The sequence below is a fragment of the Pinus tabuliformis genome, chromosome 1_2, assembly GCF_031772625.1.
Source record: "Pinus tabuliformis cultivar Carrire ecotype Pingquan chromosome 1_2, CPIR1, whole genome shotgun sequence".
NCBI lineage: Eukaryota > Viridiplantae > Streptophyta > Pinopsida > Pinales > Pinaceae > Pinus > Pinus tabuliformis.
This window is the reverse complement of record NC_142298.1, coordinates 263,329,075-263,345,668: the sequence shown is the minus strand read 5'-3', so window position 1 is coordinate 263,345,668 and position 16,594 is coordinate 263,329,075. Positions and strand designations below refer to the sequence as shown.

Below are 16,594 nucleotides of genomic sequence, written 5' to 3'. Positions count from 1 at the left end.
AAATATTTCTAAAATGGCAGAATTTTATATTTAAAATATAGGGTATTTAAAAGATTCTTCAAATGAGTGGATCAAATGTTCATATCTAAGCTTTATGTTACATGGAATGAATGTTTTTGGATATGATGAGTTCTTCTTCATTTTTGGAAGACTTATAATTTATGTAAGGATTAATGTTTTTAGTTTTCATGTATTATGAAAGGCCAAAAGCATGATACAAAGTCTATATAGAGTATTGTTAACCTATAGAAATAATATGGATCTATTTTCAATGTTTGTATGAAACATGGATGGATTTTATGTGTGAAGTCATATTTTATGATTTAAAATTAACATTTAATATTATAGTTAGATTTGAGACAATTTAATTATATCTTCAAACATTTCTTAAAAGTTTATATGATTTAATTGAAAACTTACATATATTAATTAGATATATATATATATATGGTGCACTTATGAATATACGTATACAAATTAATTGTAAAAGAGAAAAAAAATAAACTATTTTGGGTAACTTAAGTTACAGATATAGTTAGCACTCAAGGGAACTTACACTATTATTGAATGAGCTTTGTTATGCTTTAATGTTTGTTTTTTATTATGTGGACTAATCTGCAGGTGCCCAACAAGCCTTTCTCTTTCTTCCTAGGTCCCCCTTTAGGATAGTACTATTACATTTTAAACTGGTGGCTCGTTTTCCCTACCAATTTTGGAAGTCTCCCTCATACACCTTACATTGGGTGTCTCACAAAGCTCGCATTCTTGCTACCCTAAATAGGTGTTGTGTTCTCTTATGTTTGACCGTGCCCAAGGAATATCTTTAAAACCTTTCCAACATTTGTCAGATTGTATGATTGGATGGGACTCCTACACCAAACGGTTTGAGGTCTAACTGGGATTTCACATCGGGGAGATCCCCTTACAATGTTGGTCGCATCCAACACTGTCAACATTTTTGGCACTAGAAGGAGGGTCATATGATAAGCTGAGCCTGTGAAGTCTGTTTTGATCTCTTTCCTTTAATGGCTTCATCCTATATCATAATCTCTAGGTGTTTTCCGAAGCTTTTGATCTTTCAATCCCTGCAATTTTTTTACATAACTTGTCACATTTTAAATTCAATGGAAGGGGTATAGTAACCATCTTTGAGTACGTAATTGAGTTTGTTAAATTATATTTTTCAAGTGGTGTTTATTCTGAAGAAATCCTCACACGGTTGTTTACCCTCACATTGGATGGTCGTGCAAGTGAATGGTGCTATTATGTACCCACTGCTTCTATTTCATATTTTAAGTATTTGGTTAGAAAGCTTTGTTGCGTCTTTGACAAATAAGAGTATCAAGATGTTAATGATGAAAATGACCAACTTAGAATAGAATTTAACGAATCCCTTGAACATTTTGTTGATCGATTCCTTCATCTTTGTTATCAGTTTCCAGATGAGGATGCGGACTGGCAGTTCTTGGATGAGAATTTGTGTTTCTTAGTCAAGATGTCAAGGAAATCTTTTGAATCAGATTCTTCATGTCCTCCTGATCAAAAATAATTTTAGAACCAGACCTACCTTTTGTTCCATGTTATCCTTCTTTTGATGCTTCATGTTTCGAACCTCAATTGATCACTAAACCAAAAGATCAATTCACTGATGAAGAATTGATTTTCATCTCACATTTTTCCCCTGATGGTGATTCATTTGACCTTATCAATCAACCATTTTCCAATGTTTATACTCCACCAATCGACCTTTCACCCGTTGACCAAATTGAACCCTTCAATGATCATGACCCTGATGATTTCCTTTGCTCTGAATTATACGATGATGATTTTTCAAGTAATATGGATGAATATTTGTTCTTACATGAAGATTTGGATTTGTAACAATTTCAAATGGAGTCTAATGCGATTATCAAATATTTTCTTTCAAGAATATCTCCTTTTGATAAGTGTTAAATTGGCAACTAGGGGCAAAATCCATGTGGGTCAGCTTATTTATGGAAGCTGATATTTTTATTGGATCCCTCTCGTCTAGAGGTGTAGGATTGATCCAAAGATCATCCGATTCCGATAAGTATTTATGGAGATATGAATTTATTTTGTTTATGTAATTATTATCAAGCCGACCAGCACTTATGTAGGCTCTAGAACCCCAACCGTCGTGTCTATTCATCACCCTCATTTTAGTATAAATATAAGAGGATTTGATGTCATTTAGACACACTCTTTAGGTGATCTCCTCTCCACGTCTGCGTTTTTGGAGAAGGAGAAAACGCTAAGAGTATTTGCTATGATGCCCTAACTGCAGTAGCATTATGATTTAGATCCAAACACAAGGCGGAGCGATCCGATCGCAGGGGACATGGCCACCAAGATAGCTTCACGCCTACTGAGATCGAGAATGGCAACAGAACCATCGAAGAATGAGTGTCACCGTCGAGGCGTAACGTACATGCCTCGGCCCGGGGACGGAGCCCCGAGGGCGGTGACCCTAATACCGGGAGAGGGCATCGGGCCCTTGGTGACGAGAGCCATTGTGGATGTCATGAAGGCCATGCACGCCCCTGTTTACTTCGAAATTTACGACATAAATTCCTCCATGGACAAAGTCCCCACAGAGGTCATTGAATCAATTAGGCGGAACAAGGTCTGTTTGAAGGGCGGCCTCCCCACCCCTGTGGGGGGAGGTGTCAGCTCCCTCAATGTCCAGATGAGGAAAGAATTGGATCTTTTCGCTTCCCTTGTTCACTGTTCGAATCTCCCCGGCCTCCCCACCAGGCACGATAATGTGAACATCGTCATCATCAGAGAGAACACCGAGGGCGAGTACGCTGGTTTGGAACACGAGGTCGTTTCGGGCATCGTGGAAAGTCTAAAGGTGATACGCAATCATATGAAGCCGAGTTCAACGCAGTTATGAAGGAATATGTTCATAAATATATACGCAGTCATATGAAGCCAAGTTCAACGCAGTTATGAAGGAATATGTTCATAAACATATACGCAGTCATATGAAGCCGAGTTCAACGCAGTTATGAAGGAATATGTTCATAAATATATACGCAGTCATATGAAGCCGAGTTCAACGCAGTTATGAAGGAATATGTTCATAAATATATACGCAGTCATATGAAGTCGAGTTCAACGCAGTTATGAAGGAATACGTTCATATATATACATAGCCATATGAACGTAATCAAGGCAGCTATGTAAGGAACACGCAGTAAGGAACATGTTGTAGTGAACACAGGACATAAAGGGTCTATACACACTGGTTCAAGGAGAAACCCTATATGTTGTCAACGTTGTCATAGAAAACTGTTAACACATGGAGATCTGTTAACGCAGAAAGAAGGACAGTTTAAGAAATTTGCTGAATAGGATCTATAGCCTAGCTACTTAGCTAGGCTGCAAGCCATAGCAAGCAGCTAAGGCTGATATCAAAAGAAGCAAATTGTTGCAGCATGATGAAGCAATGAGAAGGCAGAGGAAGCAACATGATGGGCAGCACTATGAGATCATGTGCATGGCAGGACAATGATACATTAGCAGGGGCAGTAGCGTGATGATGATGCACCTTAGTTTGAACAGCATTATGATGGATAAGATCATGGACATGGGCAGCATGATAATCATGATTAGTGCAGCATGATGCAGTATGCAGTGGTGCAGCTTGAGAACCTGATGTAGGATGATGATAGGTGAAGGAGTCACCTTGGAGGATCAGTTGAAGCAGAATGTCTTCAACTGATCTCATCGTTATAGAAGATGATCTATGCTCAGATCTAGACAGGTCAAAGTGTTGACTTATGTTGTAAATGTACTCTCTCTCTTTCTCTGCTGAACTTTGAAGATAAAAGAAGAATTGATCAAGGGTTTCCCCACACATTGTGGGGTTTGTCCCTGGCTCGTGCCATATCTTGTGTTCTCTTGTCTTGGCTTGTCTTCTGCGATTTTATATTTATGTTCTATCTACAGTTTATTGTAATGTTGATGTGATTGCTAACTGTGAAAATTTAAATAAATTGCTCTAGCATAGAACATACCTAAACTTAACATGGTATCAGAGCTGAGGTGAAGACAATGCCCAAGAAAGAGTGAAAGAGCAATCACCGAAGACAATTGGGACAAGATAGAAGGATCAATGGGTTCCTCATAATTCACCTAGGGTGAAGTCAAAGCAGAGAATGTTATCAGAATGGCGCAGCGGAAGATTATGATGGTCCATCTTAAGATCACTTCATCAAGAAGTTCGGATCTAAGGGTGGAAGGAAAGGCGGATGCCTTGTTGAAATAAGTTCGGCCGTTCGAATGGCAGAGACACATCTCTTGATGAAGATAACAATCATTCTTGGGACATCTTCAATGATCAAAAGAATGATTGGTAATGCAAGTCATCAAGGAAATGGTCGACTCTTCCAGGAAAGCAAGGAACCTCAAAATCTCTTTTATGTACTTGATCGAACCTGATGTCCATCTCGGAAATGGGAGTCAAAGGTTATAGGGTGGCACTTATCGGTGGAAAGGTACGTGTTTGAAAATAGATCTTTCAAAGATGTTTTTGAGTTCAGGGTTGTATCAAGTTGCAAGAAGTCCATTGGGGACCATGTCCATTGACTCAGCACCAGAGGTCTGTGAGTCAGATGGTGACTAGGATGCCTGAATTCAAAAAGAAGCATGAAGGTACATGTCTGAAATGTACCAAAGGAAAATATTATAAGGGGACCATTCCCCTCATGCAGCAGGTTCACAGGTTTGGAACAACCCGAGGAGTTTGAGAATCATGATCAAGGAATCTCATGTATACAAGTGGAAGAAAGCCATCTATGGCTTGAAGAAAAACACGTCGGGCATAGTATGAGAGGATTGATAGTTGTCTAATGCAGCTGAGATTCACTAGGAGTGAAACCGATCCAAACCATTACTCGAAGGTTGTGGATGATAAACCTCTCGTACCAGCACCTATGTCTGACAGATGTAGACCCTCTCATTTATAGGAGACAGAGGGAGTTGGATTCTGAATATGGGAAGATAAGCTGCAAGCTTGTGACTACCTCGAGGATCTTAACTTTCAGAAGTTATATGGTAATGATGTCAGACCAGATTTGGGAAATGCCTCTGAGTTTCATAAACTCATTCGCGTTGATGTTCTTGGAGAACCTCCGTCCAGACATCTGTGTTGCAGTTAGCATGGTGAGCTCATATTTGGTTGAGCCTCACTAGATTGGTGCCAAGAATCTTCTAAGATATCTTCAGGGCACAATCTCTCAGGAATTGAGATACACTGCCGGAAATATGAAACCACATGATTATTCGAATGATGAGTGGGCAGGCAGTGTGGAGGATCACTAGAGCACTTTTCAGTGTTGGTTCTCTTTGGATTCTGCTTCGATGTAGGAAGCAGAAGTCGGTCACTATAAGCTCCGCCAAGACCGAATACATGGCTACGAGTATGATCTCGTATGAAGCTGCATGGTTGCGGAATTTCTTATGTTAGCTGTTTTTCTCTGTGACAACCAGAGGTGTGATTCGATAATTGAGGAATCCTGTATTCGACAATTGCTCCAGCAGACAGACATCAGATACTGCCTTATCTGGGATATGGAAAGTCGATGAGCAAGGAGGCTCCATCGCACTGAGATGATGTACAGGACAGAGCCCTGAGGAAAGATCAAATTTGTGATTTTCCCGAACGACTTGGAGTCGTCGAGAGACCTTTGTAAAAGGGTCCTGCATGTTGCATAGATTGAGCTCTGGGAGCTTTGGGGGGCTTGCAGTTCTATTGGAGCAACATACGACCACAGGGTGACTCACCCTCCCCTGGTGGTGCGCACTGGAACAAGATGATTTTCTCTCTTGTGGGACAAGATGATTCGCTCTCTTGTGGAACAGGATGATTTGCTCTCCTGTGTAGCAGGATTGATGTGTTCTCCTGTGAGGCCTGGATTGATGTTTTCTCCATGGCAGCCTAGATTGATGTGTTCTCCATGGCGATTGTAGCAGGATTGATGTGTTCTCCTGTGAGGACAGGATTGATTAAGTTATCCTGTCGAGGCATCCTACCCATGCAGTCTGGGACTCATGGGAAGTACCTCTCATCTGATCAATGAGCAGGGAAATGAAGTTAGGGACCATAGTAGTACCGATGGACGCATCGTTGTATCTACCGTACTCCCTACGCTAGGATGTCCTCCATTGATCTGGGATCAATGATACTGGTCTGGGACCAGTGGTAGGAGTTGTACATACTATGACGCTGACTTCGGGTCGGCTGAGACTGGTCTGGGACCAGTGGTACATACTCCGAGACTGACTTCGTGTCAGTGCAGGACTGGTCTGGGACTAGTGAGAGTCGTACATACTATGACGCTGACTTCGGGTCGGTTGAGACTGGTCTGGGACCAGTGTTACGCACTCTGAGTCTGACTTCGGGTCAGTGGAGAATGGTATGAGACATTCTCGATCAATTCTTCTTCTTCATAGTTCAGCAGAGCTGAGCAGAGTAGAGCTAGCAGAACCAGCAGCGCTGAGCAGAGCTGAGCAGAGCAGAGCTAGCAGAGCCAACAGAGCTGAGCAGAGCAGAGCTAGCAGAGCCAGCAGAGCTGAGCAGAGCAGAGCCAGCAGAGCAGAGCAGAGCCAACAGAGATGAACAGAGCAGAGCTAGCAGAGCCAGCAGAGTTGAGTAGAGTAGAGCCAGCAGAGCTGAGCAAAGATGGGCAGAGCAGTGCAGGGCACTGATGGCAGAGATAGTACAGTCGGACATATGGATCAACAGATGGAGTTCCCCCTAGTTGAGAGGGAGTGTTAAATTGGAAACTAGGGCCAAACTCCATGTGGGTCAGCTTATTTATGGCAGCTGATATTTTTATTGGATCCCTCTCGTCGAGAGGTGTAGGATTGATCCAAAGATCATCCGATTTCGATAAGTATTTATGGAGATATGAATTTATTTTGTTTATGTAATTATTATCAAGCCGACCAGCACTTATGTAGGCTCTAGAAGCCCAACCGTCGTGTCTATTCATCACCCTCATTTTAGTATAAATATAAGAGGATTTGATGTCATTTAGACACACTCTTTAGGTGATCTCCTCTCCACGTCTGGGTTTTTGGAGAAGGAGAAAACGCTAAGAGTATTTGCTATGATGCCCTAACTGCAGTAGCATTATGATTTAGATCCAAACACAAGGTGGGGCGATCCGATCGCAGGGGACATGGCCACCAAGATAGCTTCACGCCTACTGAGATCGAGAATGGCAGCGGAACCATTGAAGAATGAGTGTCATCGTCGAGGCGTAACGTACATGCCTCGGCCCGGGGACGGAGCCCCGAGGGCGGTGACCCTGATACCGGGAGAGGGCATCGGGCCCTTGGTGACGGGAGCCGTTGTGGATGTCATGAAGGCCATGCACGCCCCTGTTTACTTCGAAACTTACGACATGCATTCCTCCATGGACAGAGTCCCCACAGAGGTCATTGAATCAATTAGGCGGAACAAGGTCTGTTTGAAGGGCGGCCTCCCCACCCCTGTGGGGGGAGGTGTCAGCTCCCTCAATGTCCAGATGAGGAAAGAATTGGATCTTTTCGCTTCCCTTGTTCACTGTTTGAATCTCCCCGGCCTCCCCACCAAGCACGATAATGTGAACATCGTCGTCATCAGAGAGAACACCGAGGGCGAGTACGCTGGTTTGGAACACGAGGTCGTTCCGGGCGTCGTGGAAAGTCTAAAGGTGATACGCAGTCATATGAAGTCGAGTTCAACGCAGTTATCAAGGAATATGTTCATAAATATATACGCAATCATATGAAGCCAAGTTCAACGCAGTTATGAAGGAATATGTTCATAAATATATACGCAGTCATATGAAGTCGAGTTCAACGCAGTTATGAAGGAATATGTTCATAAATATATACGCAGTCATATGAAGCCGAGTTCAATGCAGTTATGAAGGAATATGTTCATAAATATATACGAAGTTATATGAAGTCGAGTTCAACACAGTTGTGAAGGAATACGTTCATATATATACATAGCCATATGAACGTAATCAAGGCAGCCATGTAAGGAACACGCAGTAAGGAACATGTTGTAGTGAACACAAGACATAAAGGGTCTATACACACTGGTTCAAGGAGAAACCCTATATGTTGTCAACGTTGTCATAGAAAACTGTTAACACATGGAGATCTGTTAACACAGAAAGAAAGACAGTTTAAGAAATTTGCTGAATAGGATCTATAGCCTAGCTACTTAGCTAGGCTGCAAGCCATAGCAAGCAGCTAAGGCTGATATCAAAAGAAGAAAATTGTTGCAGCATGATGAAGCAATGAGAAGGCAGAGGAAGCAACATGATGGGCAGCACTATGAGATCATGTGCACGGGAGGACAATGATGCATTAGCAGGGGCAGTAGCGTGATGATGATGCACCTTAGTTTGAACAGCATTATGATGGATAAGATCATGGACATGGGCAGCATGATAATCATGATTAGTGCAGCATGATGCAGTATGCAGTGGTGCAGCTTGAGAACCTGATGTAGGATGATGATAGGTGAAGGAGTCACCTTGGAGGATCAGTTGAAGCAGAATGTCTTCAACTGATCTCATCGTTATAGAAGATGATCTATGCTCAGATCTAGACAAGTCAAAGTGTTGACTTATGTTGTAAATGTACTCTCTCTCTCTTTCTCTGCTGAACTTTGAAGATAAAAGAAGAATTGATCAAGGGTTTCCCCACACATTGTGGGGTTTGTCCCTGGCTCGCGCCATATCTTGTGTTCTCTTGTCTTCTGCGATTTTATATTTATGTTCTATCTGCAGTTTATTGTAATGTTGATGTGATTGCTAACTGTGAAAATTCAAATAAATTGCTCTAACATAGAACATACCTAAACTTAACAATAAGGAAAATGACATACTTATCATTGAATATTTTTGTAGTAACCTTGAAAATATATATATTGTGTTGAATCTCATTATTTAAACAATGAATCTTGTTTTGATAAGCAGGTGACCGTGTTTTCTCAAAATTCAAAGTTGAGTCAGGTGAGTAGGACACTCAGCCTATGCTGATGGTTATGTCAGGCTCATGTCACCATGACGGTATTTGTGATTTCGGTCAATTCATGTTTCTTTTACATGATTTCATCATTAATGTCACCACATGGGATGTTGAATCTCTCCTGAGGGATGCTTATTTTCTTCCCATACAATTCTTCAAACCCTAGGGGAAGAAATTTAGTTTGACTATTGAACTTCCACAGCTACATCCCATCTTAATAAAATCTCTAATCTATAATGTAGAATCAGAGAAGAATCTTAATGAACCTTCTACATCATCCATCAAATAATCCCATGCGCACGACAACATGGATTGTGGTCAACCTGACAACATTGCTTATGAAATGGATCTGCCTTTTTTCATTATTTCCTGTCTATTTTTACCTAAATGTTGTTTCTATGATCCTATTGCGGACACATTAGAATATTATTTTTAGTTTGGACCCATGTCTTGTGGCCTTCACTTGCATGCGCTTTGTCAAGTATTGTATGGTCACAAGCCTGGTAGTTCTTGTTGTTGTGGAGTTTTTCATTTGGTAGATCAATTGAGTGTAATACACCGTTGTGGTTGCACTTCCTATTTCATTGGTCAGTGCAAATGCTTGTACGACTTCCCTTATTCACTGCACTGCTTTTTGTTTTGGTTCTACATGATCACATCTTTTAGTCCAAAGGTCGGGAGAAACTTCTATGGTTGCACTAGAAATTCCACTTTACATGACTCGACCTTGTATTGTTTAGGTTAGGATAGAATAGGTTGCATGTAGTTAGATGCACTACATTCTCGTTCTCTATTTTATCTTTCACGTTTGGTTTCTTTTGATTTTATTTGTCTTTGAATAAAGTGGGTTTTAAGCTTCGAGAAGATGACGTGGCTGATATTTTGTGAATGGAAAGTTGTAGCACCATACAACCTTTGCCTTATCTGTTACCCTCTTCTTTGTTTTGGTTTACATCACTTTCGAGTCAATGATTTTCCGATGGAAAATATGATCCTTTAGCTAGAAAGCTATACACAAACCATGATGCCCGTGCTTTTTAGGATTCTCTTTCTTATGCACTGTCCTATTTATGAATAATGTGTTCTTCCTTATCTATCTGTGTAGCTTAAAATAAGGGGAAAAGTTTTAGCTAACAAAGCATCATGGGTCTAAAACTTGTCTCTGAAGGAGGAACCTCCTCTGCTCTTAATAAGTCAGGATCCCTCTTCCGCCCGTTGAAAAATAATAAGTGCCTATGCATAGTCCTATGAAAAGACAAGAAAAATATAAAGGGTGAAAGAAGAGAAACGCTTCATGTGTAAGGAGGTGAAGCAAACGACTTCATCGGGGTACTATCTAGGCTCGTTGGCAGCAAAGTAACATTTGTGTTCTTGAAGCGACTCTATCGGGGTACTGTCTAGGCCCGATGGCAACAAAGCAATGCCAAACATGTAAAACTCATACTCTGATTGTTTTAAATTTTCCATGCTATATTACCCTTACTTACATCGACAATAAAATGATATGGCTTGTTATATGTTGTGTTACGTTGAGTAATGGAACAAGGAATACTATATCTCTAACCGAGTAAGAATGGGGAGCTGAGTTAACCCATTGACTGAATCAATACTTCCTGGAGAAATGAGACTTCCTGCTTAAATGAACCATTTCAAAAAAAATTGGTTTCTCCAAGTATGTCGCCAAGTGTTGTCATTGCAACAATGACCCTCCAAATATTTTTCCTATGTCAATTTTGGAGCCTACATCAACTTTCATTTCAAGCCCCTTTGTGTTGTCATGTTGTTTGATTTTCTATTTGTGTGTTTTCTCCTAGTGTCGCATCCTCCTAAGTCAATGTTTCCTAAGTGTTGTCACTTAACCATTAGAAGTGCTTGAGTTAGGTAGTCCTCGCTTGGGTGAACTCATCACTTATCTTGACTTAGAAACTTTCCTTCTCGCCATGCACACACTCAAAAAACACTCAAAAGCACAGAAAAAGAAAACAAAAGCAAGAAAATCACTCAGAAAAGAAAAAGTGCACTCCAAGTTAGTGAAGACATGTGCTCAACTTGAGCGCACTCCTTCGAGCTGAAGAATTGTGCCCTCCTTGAGTGCACTCCATGTTGAGAAAGTGCACTCACCTTGAGTGCACTTCTTCGTGTTGAAGACATACAATCTTTCTGGGCACATGCATGAGCCATCTTGTTGCTTGGGAGTGCACTCCTAGAAAATAGGAGCCCACTTAACTTCTCTTAACTAACCCTTTCACGCGATGACAAGTGGTGATCATGCACAAATAATTTTTTCATGTAAACTTGTTTAAATCAACCTAGTTAATAATTATTTTGCATAATCATGCTTATCTGAGTTAAGCACATAGATAGAGATCAAGAAGCTCTTCATAAACTCGCTTCACAAGTTTTTCATGTCAAATATTTTCATCAACTTTCATGATTTCACTATCGTTCTTTCTTTTCTTGCTGTCGTTTCTTGGTTTTTCAGTTTGATTGTTGGTGTTTATGTTCAATTTTCATGCTGCAAGTGTTAATCTACGGTCGCATGTAGAAACTCTTCACATTCTTCAACCGTCCATATTCCACCAAGAGTGTTATAACTTCTATATAAGCTTGCAAATCCTTATTCTCCTCATTTTGATCATGAAATATTTCTTTTAACTTGTTTCTGAGCTACCAACAAGTAGAGTGCACTTCTGGACCTTGAAGCTCGATCAGCCTTGAAAATTGTGCCAAGAACAACCAAGTTTTCCACTTGAGTGCACTTCTTCACCACAAAGAGTTGCGCCCTCCCTTGAGCGCATGAGCGCACCATGAATACTCAAATCATCTTCCTTCGTCCCTTTGGAGTGTGACCTCTTTCTCTCCTTGAGCACATGAGCACATTGTGAAGGCATGAAGGCCCAAAAACTCACCCCTTCAACCCTCTAGAGTGTGTCAGTGTTCCCTTGATAGTTTCTCCACTTTCTTGAGAGCATGAGAGCACTACAAAGCCATGAATGACCCCTTACACTCCTTCGTGCTTTGGAAGTGCGCCCTCCTAGTTTGCATGTCTATTTTCTCATGCATTCAAGTTATTTTGTGTTGTCGTTCATATATTTTCATGTTTAGTTAGATGTGATATCTCTTTGTACATGATTTACAAGTATTGTTGCATAAGTAGGTCGTTTTAAGCTAATATTTTCACTATGAGTGTGTTTCCTCAAATAGGTGTTCATGCTACAAGCATTGTCACCATGTCTTCATTTGTTGGAGCCATGCTGCCTCGTAAAGTGGACTCCAAAGAACTCTCAGAAGTAAGCACTAGGGAACCTGTTGAAGTTACAAAGCCATGCATCCCCATATATGTAGACACATAGTGCTTCATCAATAAAACTACTAAGATCACATGGGGCAAGATCAAGGACACATTCATGCAGAACAAGTTTGTAGAGAACTTAGAAGATGTGCATGCATACATTAATATCAATAAGTTCTGGATGCTTAGGATCACATGTAGATTCCCAATCATGCCATGTGCGGAGGTGATTGAGTGGATCATTACACATATGGATGACTCTCAACTTATGCTTCACAATAAGAGTGGTGGCCAGCTAGCCACCTATTATGGTGAAGACATGCAGACATATTACAAGATGCTTAGGCCCAAAGAATATGCAAATGATAACTTTTACATGAGATGGGTTGACCTCAATACAAGTGACTTCATGAAATCATGGTGTCAAGAGCCTTCTAAGCTTCACCATCACTTATCTGCAATCTATCCGACACAGATTCTCAGAGATGTATATCAGTATTTGATAACCATGTGTTGCCGGTTGCATGGGCACAAGAATGTTGAGGTGTTTGAGGAGAATTGGATATATATGTTCAACATGGTGGTAACCCGTGACATAATTTTAAATTGGGCAGATATATTTTCATTTGAGTTGCAGCGTCATGTGGGGCAAGAAAAAGAATCTTTGAGGGTGAACTAGGCACCATAATTCTACATGTTTACATTTCTTTTAGATGGAATATGTGCATAGTATGTGTTCCTGGGAATGAAATGGAACTGGACCCTTAAGAAGAAGTTCCCGGTTTACTTCCACTACAGAGTACTATCAAAATAAAGCTTCAGAGGTGTATATGACAAATTAGTTGAGCACTTCTTTGAAGTTATTTTTCATGTGATATTCGAGACCAATCCTCCTTGCATGACCAATTAGGTGAAGGAGTCACTTTGAGATATCGCAGACTAGTTTGCAACTCCCAAGGGTACATGCATAAAAAAAAATTGGTTGTTGAATCCCTCATCTCATGCCACAATAGGTGACCAATAAGGTGGTCATGAAAGAAGTAGCAAATCAGCGAGACAAGGGATTGTCAGGAATTCTTCACAAGAGGAAGAAATCTCATTGGCCCACATTCCTGTTGAGGATCGGATGATATGAGTTGAAGAGCCACAAAGCAACAACAATAGAGATACAGGAGTTGGACTGCTTGCACTACTCCACCAAAGACTTTCATGGATATGACCCTAGGAGAATGTGCAGGAAAATTTTTGAAGGGATCAGTCACAATACATGGTACTCATCGGTGTCCACAATAGAATATGAGAAGATAAAGAACCAGTACAATGCAAACATGAGGGCACATCCAGGGATGGAAACCAATTCACCCCAAGATCCACCAGCTCAAGCCTTGTAAGTGTAGGAGGCAGGAGAGATAACCCCTCAAGCAAGGAAAATAGCTCCTAAGAAAAGGATCAGGTACGACTCGAAAGGGAAAAGAAGCAAGAAATGGAAGGCCAATCCTTTAAACACACGAGTTATTCAAGCAGCACAATAGAGGAGAGAAGTAGAAGAAGAAAAGGGGAAGAGGAAGTAGGATGAGATGCTCCAAAAGCAAGAAGAAGAAGAATATTAGAGAGGAATAAAGGAAGAAAAACAGAGGCAGTCCCAGGAGGAAGAAGTAGCACAAAGACTCGAAGAAGAAGAAATGACTCAGGAGATTGAAGAAGAAGAGTTGGAGGAATAAGATAACATCCAACCCATGGATGATGAACCAGGCACTCCAGAGGAACCTCCCCTTATAGGTGATCATCTTCCATTCAGGGAAATGAAAATCACACCTCCACCAACTGACAGAGTCATTGCTATATGCAGTGTAACATTTGATCGGCCTAAGAAGAGGATCGTACAACATGGGCATAGATACTTACCTAAGGATCCTCAAAATCCAGTCTCAGTTTCTACCGAGAAGGTGATAACCTCCAACACCATAACTTAATCCTAGATCTATTATGGTAGAAAATTTTGTGTTTGTTACAGGGGCATAGGATAATTATGAGTACTTGCTGAATGAGAATGCCAAGATGAGAAGATAACTTGTTATAGTCAAACAACAAGAGGAATTGTATCTTGTGGCGAAGAATCAACAATTGTCATCACAAGGCTTCATCACTGCCGAATGGAAGATAGCCATGCAGGAATAATTAGGGCCAATGGAGGACACCATGGCATGATTATACAACGAGATGATTCTTCTACAACAAGTGGTGTCTCCTCTTGTTGGCATATAGCAGAAGGCGCGGGAAGTGGTGAAACTCCTGAAGGTAGAAAACAGAGCAGTCAATCATCTCCAGGAGTGGGTTGCCAAGTATCTATATGCTCCGCAACATTTGGAGAAGAAAGACAGGATCGATGCAGATATGGATAGAGTTCAGTTGAGACTCCACCACCAAAACTACATACGCCTTAGAGAACAGTTGATTAGTATTATTGTTGTATATAATTGATTGCACAATGGTTTTGAGTCTCTAACACATAAGAATGGGATGCCTACGATAGGTACACTTGAAGAAATCATAGGCAGGGAGACCATCTTCCCAAAGATCAGGCAATACATTGAGCATATCAAGCAAGCAATGGAACAGGAAGGATTGGAGGTAACCAAAGACATTATTATGCAATACGCCATTGCACCAGTCAAAGCTCATATGAAATTTTCATGGTTGTGGAATAATGTATAGTCAAACTCCAAGAAAATATTGACTGAGGCACTCGAGGTGAAGATGTGCTGCATTAGGGAGTTTCCATTTAGGGTCAAAACCATCTCCACGGAGTTCATAGCTTGGCACAATTACATTACAACTGAGCTCCATGAGGAAGCAAATGGCGTATCAATTTCAAGAGTCTTTCTCCCATTATCAATTTTGTCTTATATAGTCATCGTCTCGTTTGTAATTTGTCTTATGTAATAAATGATATGTAATGAAGCCCAAGGGACACATGTGGAATGTGAATAGCCATGTTACTACTCAAACCAGCAGGGGTCCTAGGAGGGGATCCTAAAAGGGAAATTGTTAGATCAAGGGCAACAATGGAGCGATAGCCCATTGTCACCTCAGCTAAGGCTCCCTGGTCTTTACGGAATTTCACTGATGGGAGGAAACTCATTATAAATGGAATCACTATATGAATGAGTCAATGAAAAGATGAGGAGTGATTCCTAAGGCCTATTCACAAGAGAGACTCAATTGTATGGTGTGTCTGCTTGGGAAGCAAAGTATAAGGCTCCGTAGGAAGGGCCAAGGGGATTTCAAGGACTAGGTTTTGAGAATAAGACTTGTAAGGAAGATACCTAGTCCTATAAATTCTTGTGAAGGATTGGTTTCCAAGTGATCTTTGTAAAATTAACTTCAATAGGTTGTGGGACCACACGGGACCAAGTGGACCAAAAATTAGGTCAAGTAAGTGGAATTGGTCACTCAAGGAGGCACTTAACCTAATTATGGAAGAGAAGTGGATCAATGGGAAAATATTCTTGGAATAGAATGCAAGGATCCAAATGAGGTCACTAGCCAAGGGAAACCTAGGGCAAGAAACAGTCTTTGAGCTAGGGCTTGGTATATCTAAAGATCCCACCGTCGGATTTGTTTCAAATTTGGAGGGACTCTAGAGAAAAATTCAACACAGTTGTGGACCAAAAAGAGAAGTTTTTGGATGGCTATATTGTGAGATAATTGATGCCCTAGGTGACCTATGTAGGCTAGGCCTAGGAAAAGAGGAATGTGAGAAGAATCAGTGTTGAAAATGACCACCAATGGAGGATTGGTGCCTTGTCCTTTGGGAGAGATGGAGTCAAGGAGAATTTGTAATTTGGAATAGATTCACTTGGTCAAGGAGGCCTTGAAAACAACTTCGCATGGCATTAGGGCATGAGAGAAGTAGCTTGAAGGTCTTTACACTTTGATTTGAAATATTTGATGAATTATCAAGATAAATTTTGACACAAATTATCTCTAGGAACATTCACTCATTCATACATGGCCCATGACATGATGCAACACTATAAAAGATCAAATTCCCACAATTTTTCATAAGAAAAGTAGTAAATTTTAGCCCATTATAGCGAAAATCCCATCAACATGCATGTGACAAAAGTAACCAACAAAAATAGCATTAAAAGAGCACTTACATGTAAGAAAAAGTATATCAAATCATTAAGATATGCCAATAGAGAAGCCCCAAGACAAAATGAAAGATATTCAAACATC

At 40.7% G+C, this 16,594-nt stretch overlaps 2 pseudogenes; both read left to right on the top strand.

Moving 5' to 3' along the window:
* The first annotated feature begins 2,359 nt into the window (after nt 1–2,359).
* LOC149205364 (isocitrate dehydrogenase [NAD] regulatory subunit 1, mitochondrial pseudogene) lies at nt 2,360–2,917 on the top strand (annotated as a pseudogene).
* Nucleotides 2,918–7,192: 4,275 nt separating this feature from the next.
* The window catches only part of LOC149205363 (isocitrate dehydrogenase [NAD] regulatory subunit 1, mitochondrial pseudogene), a 38,540-nt pseudogene continuing 29,138 nt past the window's right edge, over nt 7,193–16,594 (top strand).